The following is a 9847-nucleotide window of genomic DNA, read 5'->3' as shown; positions in this document are numbered from 1 at the left end:
AAATGGAGATCACATGATTATAGTGGTTGTATATGTGGATGATATTTTATTTGGTGGAGACAAGGACATAATGTGTAAAGAATTTGCAGATTAGATGAAGACAGAATTTGAGATGTCCATGCTGGGTGAGTTGTCCTATTTTCTTGGTTTGCAGATCTCACAGAAGGAGAAAGGATTTTTTATCTCCCAAACCAAGTATACGAAAGACATGGTGAAGAAATTTCAAATGGAGGACAACAAACCAGTAAGTACCCCCATGGTTACCGAGTGTAAGTTGAGTAAACTAGATGAGTCAACGAAAGTCGAGAAAACATTGTATAGGTCTATGATTGGTAGTCTGTTATATTTAACAAAATCTAGACTAGATATTGTACAAGTTGTTTGCATGGTAGCAAGATTCCAAGCTGCTCCTAAACAGTCTCACCTAAATGTAGTCAGAAGAATCTTTAGGCATTTGCAAGGAACTATCAGCTATGGCCTGTGGTATCCAAAGAAAGGAGACTTCTCTTTGTAGGCTTATACTGATGTAGATTGGGAAGGAAGTATTGATGACCAGAAAAGTACAAGTGGAGGTGCTTTCTACTTAGGAGATTGGTTAGTATCGTGGCACAACAAGAAGCAAGACTTAGTGTCATTATCCACTGTTGAGGTTGAATATATAGCTACTGCTACATGTTGCTCACAAGTGCTATGGATGAAGCAGACATTGAAGGACATATAGGTGGAGATATCGGATCCTATTCCAATCCGGTGTGATAATACAAGTGCAATCAATGTCTCCAAGAATCCAGTAATGCACTCAAGAACAAAACACATTGCAATCAAGTATCACTTCTTGAGGGAGAAGGTAGCAGACAAGGAGGTCATAGTTGAATATGTTCCAATTGGTGAGCAGATTGCTGGCATATTTACCAAGCCACTTCCTTTAGGCATATTTGAGTACTTAAGGAAAAAGATGGGAGTAGTCTCATCATTCGGTAGCACTTAAATGTGTAGGAGGATGTATGGTTCAGGGGAAGTCAATCACTGTTACTATCTTATGACTCTTGAATCATGAAGGATGGACACAGGGGGAGTATGTGTACTAACCGGATTTAGACAAGGGAGAGATTATTGGTATTCCCTTTGCCATTGTTGTCAAAGGGGGAGAGAAACCAGAAATGTTGACATCAATGCCAAAGGGGGAGATTGTTGGCATTGAAGTTGTCATTGATGTCAACTGATAGGGTTTGTCAACTTGGTATGAAGAAGATTGAACTGACATAAGGAAGACTAACATGAAGGCTTGTCAACCGGTATGGTGGAAGATAAGTAGGTATTGAGAATGTCGGTAGATAATATGAAGTTGTGTGTTGCCATGACCAGTTATAACCAACATAAAGGTTGGTTGTTTGCTCGTGACAATGTTTGTGATAAAGAGGTAGAATGGAAAAGAGATCACAAACCATCAGAGGTAAATTTGTGCTATCAGTGTAGTGTGCCCTACTAGTTAGTAGAAGGAGAAGGTATCACTGGTAAGGGCTTGTGCCGGTATGAGTTTTCTGTAAATTTGAGTTTAAACCGACTTTTTGTCGGTGAGCTGAGTGTATGCCAATATGATGCCACATGGAGCTGAGGTGGCAAGCATGCAAAAGTCGGTAAAGTGTCTATTGACATGGTTGTTGGAGTAGTTAGTCGATATTAAATGAACTAACCACAAATCACGGGTTGATAATATATAAATGCAGCTTGAGGAAGAATGAATGACTGAGAAAGATCAAGGAGTTGTTGGTGCCTGGATTGAAGCAAGGTAATCGCATTGGAAGAGGACCTTGAGAAGGATACTACTGGGTCATAAATGAGTTGACAAATTTCAAGGCCGAAAATCATGGTCGGGTTTGCTAGTTTTGGCAAACATACTTTGGATAGATGGAAGACGCATGGTGGTTTATTCCTCCAATGTAGGTGTGTGATCCAAGGTGGATCAGATCAAATTGGATGCAGATTTGGTCAGTAGAAGAAAACCCTAGGCACCCTCTATTTGAATTGGTTTTTGGCAGGAAAGCTTCAGTTTAAATATGATGACCTAAGACAAATAGTGTGGTTGATGAAGAGTGAAGGAGAGTGTGAAATTTATTTCTAAGAGCTGAAGAGATAAACACTTGAAGTACTTGTGAGTGAAGATAGTACCGATAAGGAGAAGCAGGGTAAACCGGTGTAAGGAACAAACCAACAAAGTGGACATAGAATGCATAGGTGACAAACTGAAAGAGGTAATACCTGATAGAGAGTAAGAAAGTGTGATTTGAATTCAGTAGACTAGAGGGAGAGAAGATTAAGCAGAGTTAGAACCAGCAGAAAGGCTAAGTCGATGTGTGTGTTGAGCTTATACAGACTGATAAGATAGAAACCGATAGTGCAAAGCTTTGAAGGGTTGCAAAACTTTATTTGCAACAAAAAATCTCATTTGCATATTTGATTTTTCATATTATTTTCACTGAGTAGGTGCTTAGTGTAGGGGTTGTAGCTCCTTTAGGTTGTAGCCTATAAATTGTGTAGGGGTTGGTGCTCCTTTGATTTGGTACTCATAAATCAAGGGTTGGTGCTCCTTGGGTTGGTGCCCTAAAATGTCTAATTAGATCTTTTCATTGTGAGGCCGGATTGGAGCAGAAGATCTCCAATAGCTATTCTCACTGAGGTTTATCCCACATTGGGTTTTCCTCATACATTTGGTGTTATGTGTTGCATATTCATGTGTGTGATGTATTAATTCTTTAGATATTTCTCCTACACACATTGTTTAATTTGCTTTGGTAACCAGTTTGCATTTTGTTTATTTCTTATTGAACTGATATAGCTCTGGTTAAGTAAAAATTGTTCAAATCACTGATTCAACCCCCTCTCAGTGATCCATCGTGTCCAACATGGGGGAGTTTCCCGGCCGAGGCACAACCCACAATGCATGCTCTAGGAAGGGTCCTACCCCAAAATAGGGTAGGGACAGGGGTGCCACGCCCCTGTCCTGGGAGGACAAGGGCGCAACGCCCTTGTCCAAGGGGGGATAGTGGCGCCACACCCCTATCCTACCCCTTTCTTCAGAGCAAAGTGCGGATGGGGTGATGCAGAGGCTAAGGAAGAAGTTGTTTCCACAAGATGAGAAATCTATGGTCTCCGATCAGGCTAGAGGATTCAAATTCGCATGCATGAGGACCCTAATGTAGTCAAAAATTGCTAGGGTCGCAATTTTACGACACTACACATACTAATATTAAGAAAAGATGGTAAAACTTGAGTTCTTTATTTGTTTCTTTCTCATGGTGCTTCTAAATCATTTGAAGGAAACAAGGACCTTATTTGAAACCATATGAATTGTTTTTTTTTTTTTAATTTGTCACAATAATAAAGTATTCAATTATTTATTTTTTATTAGGTAAGAGGGGATTTGGAAAGGTCCTAGACCCTTGTATAGAGAGAAATATTAAGAAACAAGAAAAAAAGGCTACAAAGGATAACCAAGAGATACAACATAAACATACCTAAAAGACTCGCCAAATTATAAACAATAACCCAAATTTTATTGTGGTTTGAAACCAAAATTGCTCCAGTGATTTTTGATTCATAGTGCATGAGTCTTCTAGCTCTAAAATTCTTTTTTTTTTGCATAAGAAAGATAAATAAGTTCACAAATAGGTCTATCATTCAACCAAGAATCCTTGAAAGAGGTATCCATCTCTATATAGTCAACAAAGGCTTTTCCCTTTCAAAAATTTTCACATCCATGATAGTAATGTATTCCTTAACAACAATCGGTGTTTGTACTTTACAACAATAGTAGAAAACTATTGAAGAGTCTTAGATTTCTATCTGTTGCACCCAAATGGAAAATTTGAAATAAAGGGTAACCTAATTTGGAATCTCCTTGTTTTTCTCCACAAGCACACATAAATGAGAAAAAATAAAATGCTTATTAAATTGTGTGATTGAATCAATTCACTAAATTATTGCCCAAAAGTATTTACTTCAAGCATAAAAAATTCCTCATCCTAGTAAATTCCAAAGGAAACCTTGGTAATCTAACTTGCAAAGGAATCTCGTGTTAGGATAACCGGTGAACAACTGAGAGGGTGGGGGGGGGTGTGAATCAGTTGTTAACATATTATAACTTTTAATCTACAATACAACCTTAAACAAATCAAGTATCGATACAAACATATGTCGGTAGGAACAAATACCAGTAAACAATAATTAACCAGATAATCAAAGCAAAGAAATCATACCACATAACACTATTATTTGTATGTAAAAAACCCAGAAAGGGAAAAACCATGGTGGGAAGCCTACCCACAGTCAGATAATACTTTTGCAGAAAGTATGTGTTACAATAAGGGGCCTACACTTGCAGGAAGGCACACTACCTAGAGTGTATTGCTCATTACAAAAGAGTCTCACTGACTATAGAGAGACTACAACCTTCTCAAGATAAATGGACAACAATCCAATAGAGTGAATTACTAGAAATAGCATCTACTATGCCTGATTACAGTCCCGGTTAAGCTCAATGCCATAGGACTAAATCTTGTTCTGAAACCAATCTGATCACCAATGATCAATCAACTCCTCTGCCTGAATGATATTAAAATATTCACACATTACATTCCTTTCCCTTGACCTTTTCAATTAACCATGATGCTTTACAAAGAGTTTCTACCTATTATTTATACAAACCCTAAGGCCTAAACCAATTAGGTCGGCCACCTAAAGATATTACAATAATATCATTACATAATTCCTTATTACAATGATATGCCATGTCGGCTTAAGACCAAAACAATAATAATAAATCCATGAAACATCTCGAATCATCTAGGTAACGTGTTGAGTACACACTAGCATGATATCGGTCCATAACCTAAATAGGTACCAGACTTATTCTGGGTCCACCACACCAAAGCAATGTCTTCAAGCAATTGAAGCATGATCAACAAACATCTTCAATATCCTGAAATCCTAGAAGAAGTTGCACCAACACCAATTGTGCATCCTATCATGATTCCTCAATGAAAGCTTTGTCGGTAAAGCCTTAAACCAATGTCGGTAAGGGTTTACCAGTGTGTATGATAACATCCAACTACCAAGCTAATACCAACTGACCAAAACATGCTTATGGAGCATATAACACATGAAATCCAATATACTTTACTGATCCAAACATACCGAAATTGCCAACCAGATAATCTCTTCTGCCGGTAACACTAGATCTTATACCAGTAACCAGTCTATTGGTAACCATCCATATCAGCCAGTGTAAATCTGTCTGCCAGTAACAGCTAGTGTTGACATCAATGACAAAACATCAATGCCACACATATCCATAGTACCAACATCTTGATGGTATCATCCATCATAGGATTAAAACCCAAAGATCAATTTTTTAGGCAAAGAACATTATGCCCCCAAAACTAAGGATCATTAAAAGGGGTCCTAGAGAAATCATCAAGATTGGAAAATGAGAATAAGAAAAAAATATTAAGCATAGTTGCAGTTGTCGGCAATTGACACTCAATTGGTTGGTTTCACTATGTTGTCATTGATGGCAACATGGTATCTTGTTCCGGCTTCATATTTTGGGTTAGTTGTGTACATGCAGACACTCCACCAATAGACACTTCACCGGTATCGGCACCGATAGAATAGAAGGAATTCTTAGGTTACTGGAAATGCAAGTCGACATGGTATTGGAGGCCAACATCTTTTGGATCTGGCATAGGCAATTGTTTTTTATATTCATGTGTTTATGTTATCTAGCCGACATGTATATTGATATTGTAATTATCCCTGTAAGCCAACATAAGGCATGATAAGTTGTATAGGGTATATAGGTTAGTTGGATTAGATCATTTTGGTAGTGGACATGGTAATGGATATGTGAATGTGATATCATGTGAATATGTATCAAGAAGGATATGCAAAATATATCGGAGAGATTATGTATGTGAGGATATTTTTGTAAAGGGTTATTTTGGTAAAGGGTTTTGGGTTTTAGAGCGGAATAGACAAAGCTTAACTGGAACTGTATTCTGGCATACAAGATGTTATCTTAGCAGTTCACTCATTTTTTCGAATTGAAGTCTAGATTTGTATGTAGTTAGTGAGGCTCCTTTTGTGATTGAGCAGTGTGCTCTAGGTTGTAAGCCTTCCTGCAAGTGCAGGCCCCTATATTTTGTAATATCTCTTCATATGGCCAGTGAATTGATATTGTGGGTCACAAATCCCACCGTGGTTTTTCCTCTTTGAGGTTTTCCATGTATAATTATATGTGTTATGGTGTTCATTTATGTGATTGGCTTGTTGGTTGTTTTACTTCTTTCAATTCTTTATGTACCGGTATACCGATTGGTGTATGCATGTTTTAATAAGGTTAAAATTGTTCGCACCTGTAGAACACTGATTCACCCCCCCTCTCAGTGTTCTTGGATTTCAACAACAGCCTCTACCTAACCTCTTAGGTTCCATATCCTAATAACCTACCTTCTAATAGCATCAATGTTGGGATGATTACCATTAAATCTCCCAATGAATGAGTTCTTTAGCCAAAAAAATGCCTTAGTAGAACACCATTCAAGATAAATATTTGTATTTTCATCCAACCCAAGCTCAATAGTAATAACCACATCAAATTCACCATCAAACTTCTCACTTGTAGCCTATACAATAATAGAAGTAACAAGCACACACCCATATGGAGGATAACCCCTAGAGAAAAAACCCTCTCAATCAGACCCAACAACCTCAACATAGACTTTGTCAAGCTCTTCACTCTCAAAATGTACAATAGAAGTAGAAGTATTGCACTCATCAACAGAAAGGTAACCCCTAGGGCTACAACCACCCTCACCATTAAAACCAATATCCTCAATACAATCTTTAATAGGTTGCCAAAAAAAGACCACTTGCATCATCTTGATAAAGAAGAAATTTCCTTAGCATAAAGAGGATTCAGGATGACTATTTGTTTCTTTCCATCGAACTCTATCTTGATAGGCACAAACACATAAAATTCACCATCAAACTTCTCACTTTTAGCTTGCACAACACTAGAAGTAACATATACACTTCCATATGAAGAAGGGTAATCGCTAGGACAAAAACCCTCTTTGTCAAACCCAACAACCTTAACACAAACTCTATCAAGATCCTCACTATTAGCATGCACAATAGAAGTAGGAGTTTTATACCCATCAATAGAATGGTAGCCTTTAGGGAAATTACCCTCACCATGAAAACCAACAATCTTAACACATGATTTAAAAGGTTGCCAATAAAGACCACTTGCATTGTTCTAAGTGTGATCCTCCGAAACCATATGTGTGCAAATAAGAGCTTAGCAACAAGGATTCGATGAAAATATTTCTCACCTAGATCTATAATATTTTTGGGAGTGGGAAGTAGAAAACCCCTCCGTAGGATATCCATAAGTCACACAACCTAGATCTAAGAAGAATGGGCTTGTTTGAAGATGTACGCACTAGAGAAACCTTCATTTTCACATCCTTCCACATCTCCTTGAGTGACTCCTCTTAATCGTTGAAATTAGCCAAATCATACCTCTAAAAGACCTTTTCATGCACCTCCAACCACAATGTCATGAGAGGGACATCCTCTTCAGCCTTAGGAGGAGATAAATCTATTTAATCATCATCCTTAACACCATTGACATCAAAAGGGATTCCATCTATAGAGTTGTCATCCTTGTCTCCATCATATGCTTCTTTTGAATTGTCCACACTCTAGAAATGTAAAAGGAAAGAAATCCCTCACCTACACCCAATGATGTGTTTGTGCTCGTGTTGCTTCCTTTTTGTTTCCCACTCGTCGTCTTCATTTTTCAAATTTTTTGTTAGGTCAAATAATCTACTATATTTTTCTTCTTCATTGACTATTGCCAGCTTACATTTGTATAAGAGAATAAACATAAAATATTTTCTAGTGGGGATACCCCATGTCATACAATTATGAATGATATATGTGAAAGGGAGCACCCCATCTAATTTGGGTTGCAAAAATTTCTTTATATTGTGGCTTGGTGATAGATGTGACAAAACCAACTATTCTTAGTTATACTTAAATGTATGTTCTTACCCCAATCTAAAGTTCTAATTTTTCTATAGTTTGGTTGGTGGAATGGTACTAAAGGTTATGCAGTTTTTCTTTGAACCCACTAATTGCATTTTCTTCAATGTCTACAAAGCATCTCTAATAAATCCATTTTGAACTTATCATACAACCATTAGAGGACATCTAGGTTGAGGCATTTTGTGCTATCAGTTTAGAATGCTCGACTCCTTTTTAAATTGATCAATTTAATTGTACACGTGATCCCAATTTAAACTAATAAATAGATTTACTTCCACATTTATACACTCATCTTATCTTTTAAAAAGCTACCCTGGCAACATCCACAAAATCACCATAACAACTTTTTGACAAAATTTGACTACACTACAACTCTTATTTAATTAAACCTTGTATCTTTTGCTATTCTCTTTTACCTATATGGTATTTCCCTTGTAACCCACATGTGATCATTCCAAGTAGTTATTTGCAACATAATGCAAAGACTAACTCAAATTTAGAGCTTGTCAAGTGTGGTATGCAAATTTATCTTCATAGAATGCTCATTTCTAGTTTATACATTGTCTAGCTTGTTTGTACTTTGTTCTAGGTTGTAGATGGCTTCTATTTGATTGAAATTTTAGCTATGGAAACCATGATTCATCCTCTGAACATCTTTATGCTTATCATTTATGTCTAACAGTGTTTTCAGTTAGAGAAAATGTGAAATGTTCATCCATAGTTTGTTCCTCCAAATTTCTCATCAATTTTAACATAATTTGCAGTTCTAAAGAGCATTTTTCACAATGTACCATCAATTTTAATGACAAGATAATGTTTTGACATAACATTGAACAAATCTTCAAAATCAGCATAGCTCCTTGCATGAGTCTAATTCACCTTTCTTAATTTACCCAATTTTATAGAGGTGAATTTTGTTAACAATAAGGAAGAAGTTTACCATTAACAATTATATGCCAAGAGAAACTCACCAATAGATATTCTTTTTTTAATAATAATATTTGTATAGATAAAAAATTGTACATTTTTTTTGTTGTTTTCCTTTGTATTTTATGTTATTTTATATAAATACTTTAATGTATATTTAAATAGATTTTTGAATTTTTGAAGTGCTAACTTTTTCAAAATCTATTGTATCACTAATTTATATCATATCTTCTATTTAGAACATCTTTTATATCATAATATAAATTCAACTGAAATCAACAACAATTCAATTTTAAAGTAATAATAAAAACTATAACATACCTAATTTTAATTGGCCAATTAACATATCCATTGGACCTTTCAACATTGCAAGTGCTAGTGTATTAAAGTGATATAAAAGCTTTGAGCAAAGAGTAGGAAGTTGCAGGTTGTTTACTGTCAGTATCGAGTGATGCAACAATGGTTGAGAATGGGTACTATTTTTTCTTATACTGACATAATTGAAAATGGGTACTGTCTACTTGATTCTAATGTCAGTTTCAGTGATGACATTCAGACTGTAAATTGTGTCAGTTGTGAGAAAAATTCATAACTGTAAAATATTTTCTTCTCTGATCTGATTCCATCATGGTCGTACAGATCATTTTTGGCTTTGGCTGTAAAATGAATACAATTTGTTCTTCTTTACCTGCACATAACGATCATGCAACTTTTTGTGGGTAATTGTTTGATCTGCCAAAGTTTTTAAATATGAATACCTGGTCTTCCTTTCTAGCAAGTACAACGGGGGAAAAGCAAAATATGAAAT

This window comes from Cryptomeria japonica, chromosome 2, assembly GCF_030272615.1.
Source record: "Cryptomeria japonica chromosome 2, Sugi_1.0, whole genome shotgun sequence".
Taxonomy (NCBI): domain Eukaryota; kingdom Viridiplantae; phylum Streptophyta; class Pinopsida; order Cupressales; family Cupressaceae; genus Cryptomeria; species Cryptomeria japonica.
Note: the sequence above shows the minus strand (reverse complement) of the source record.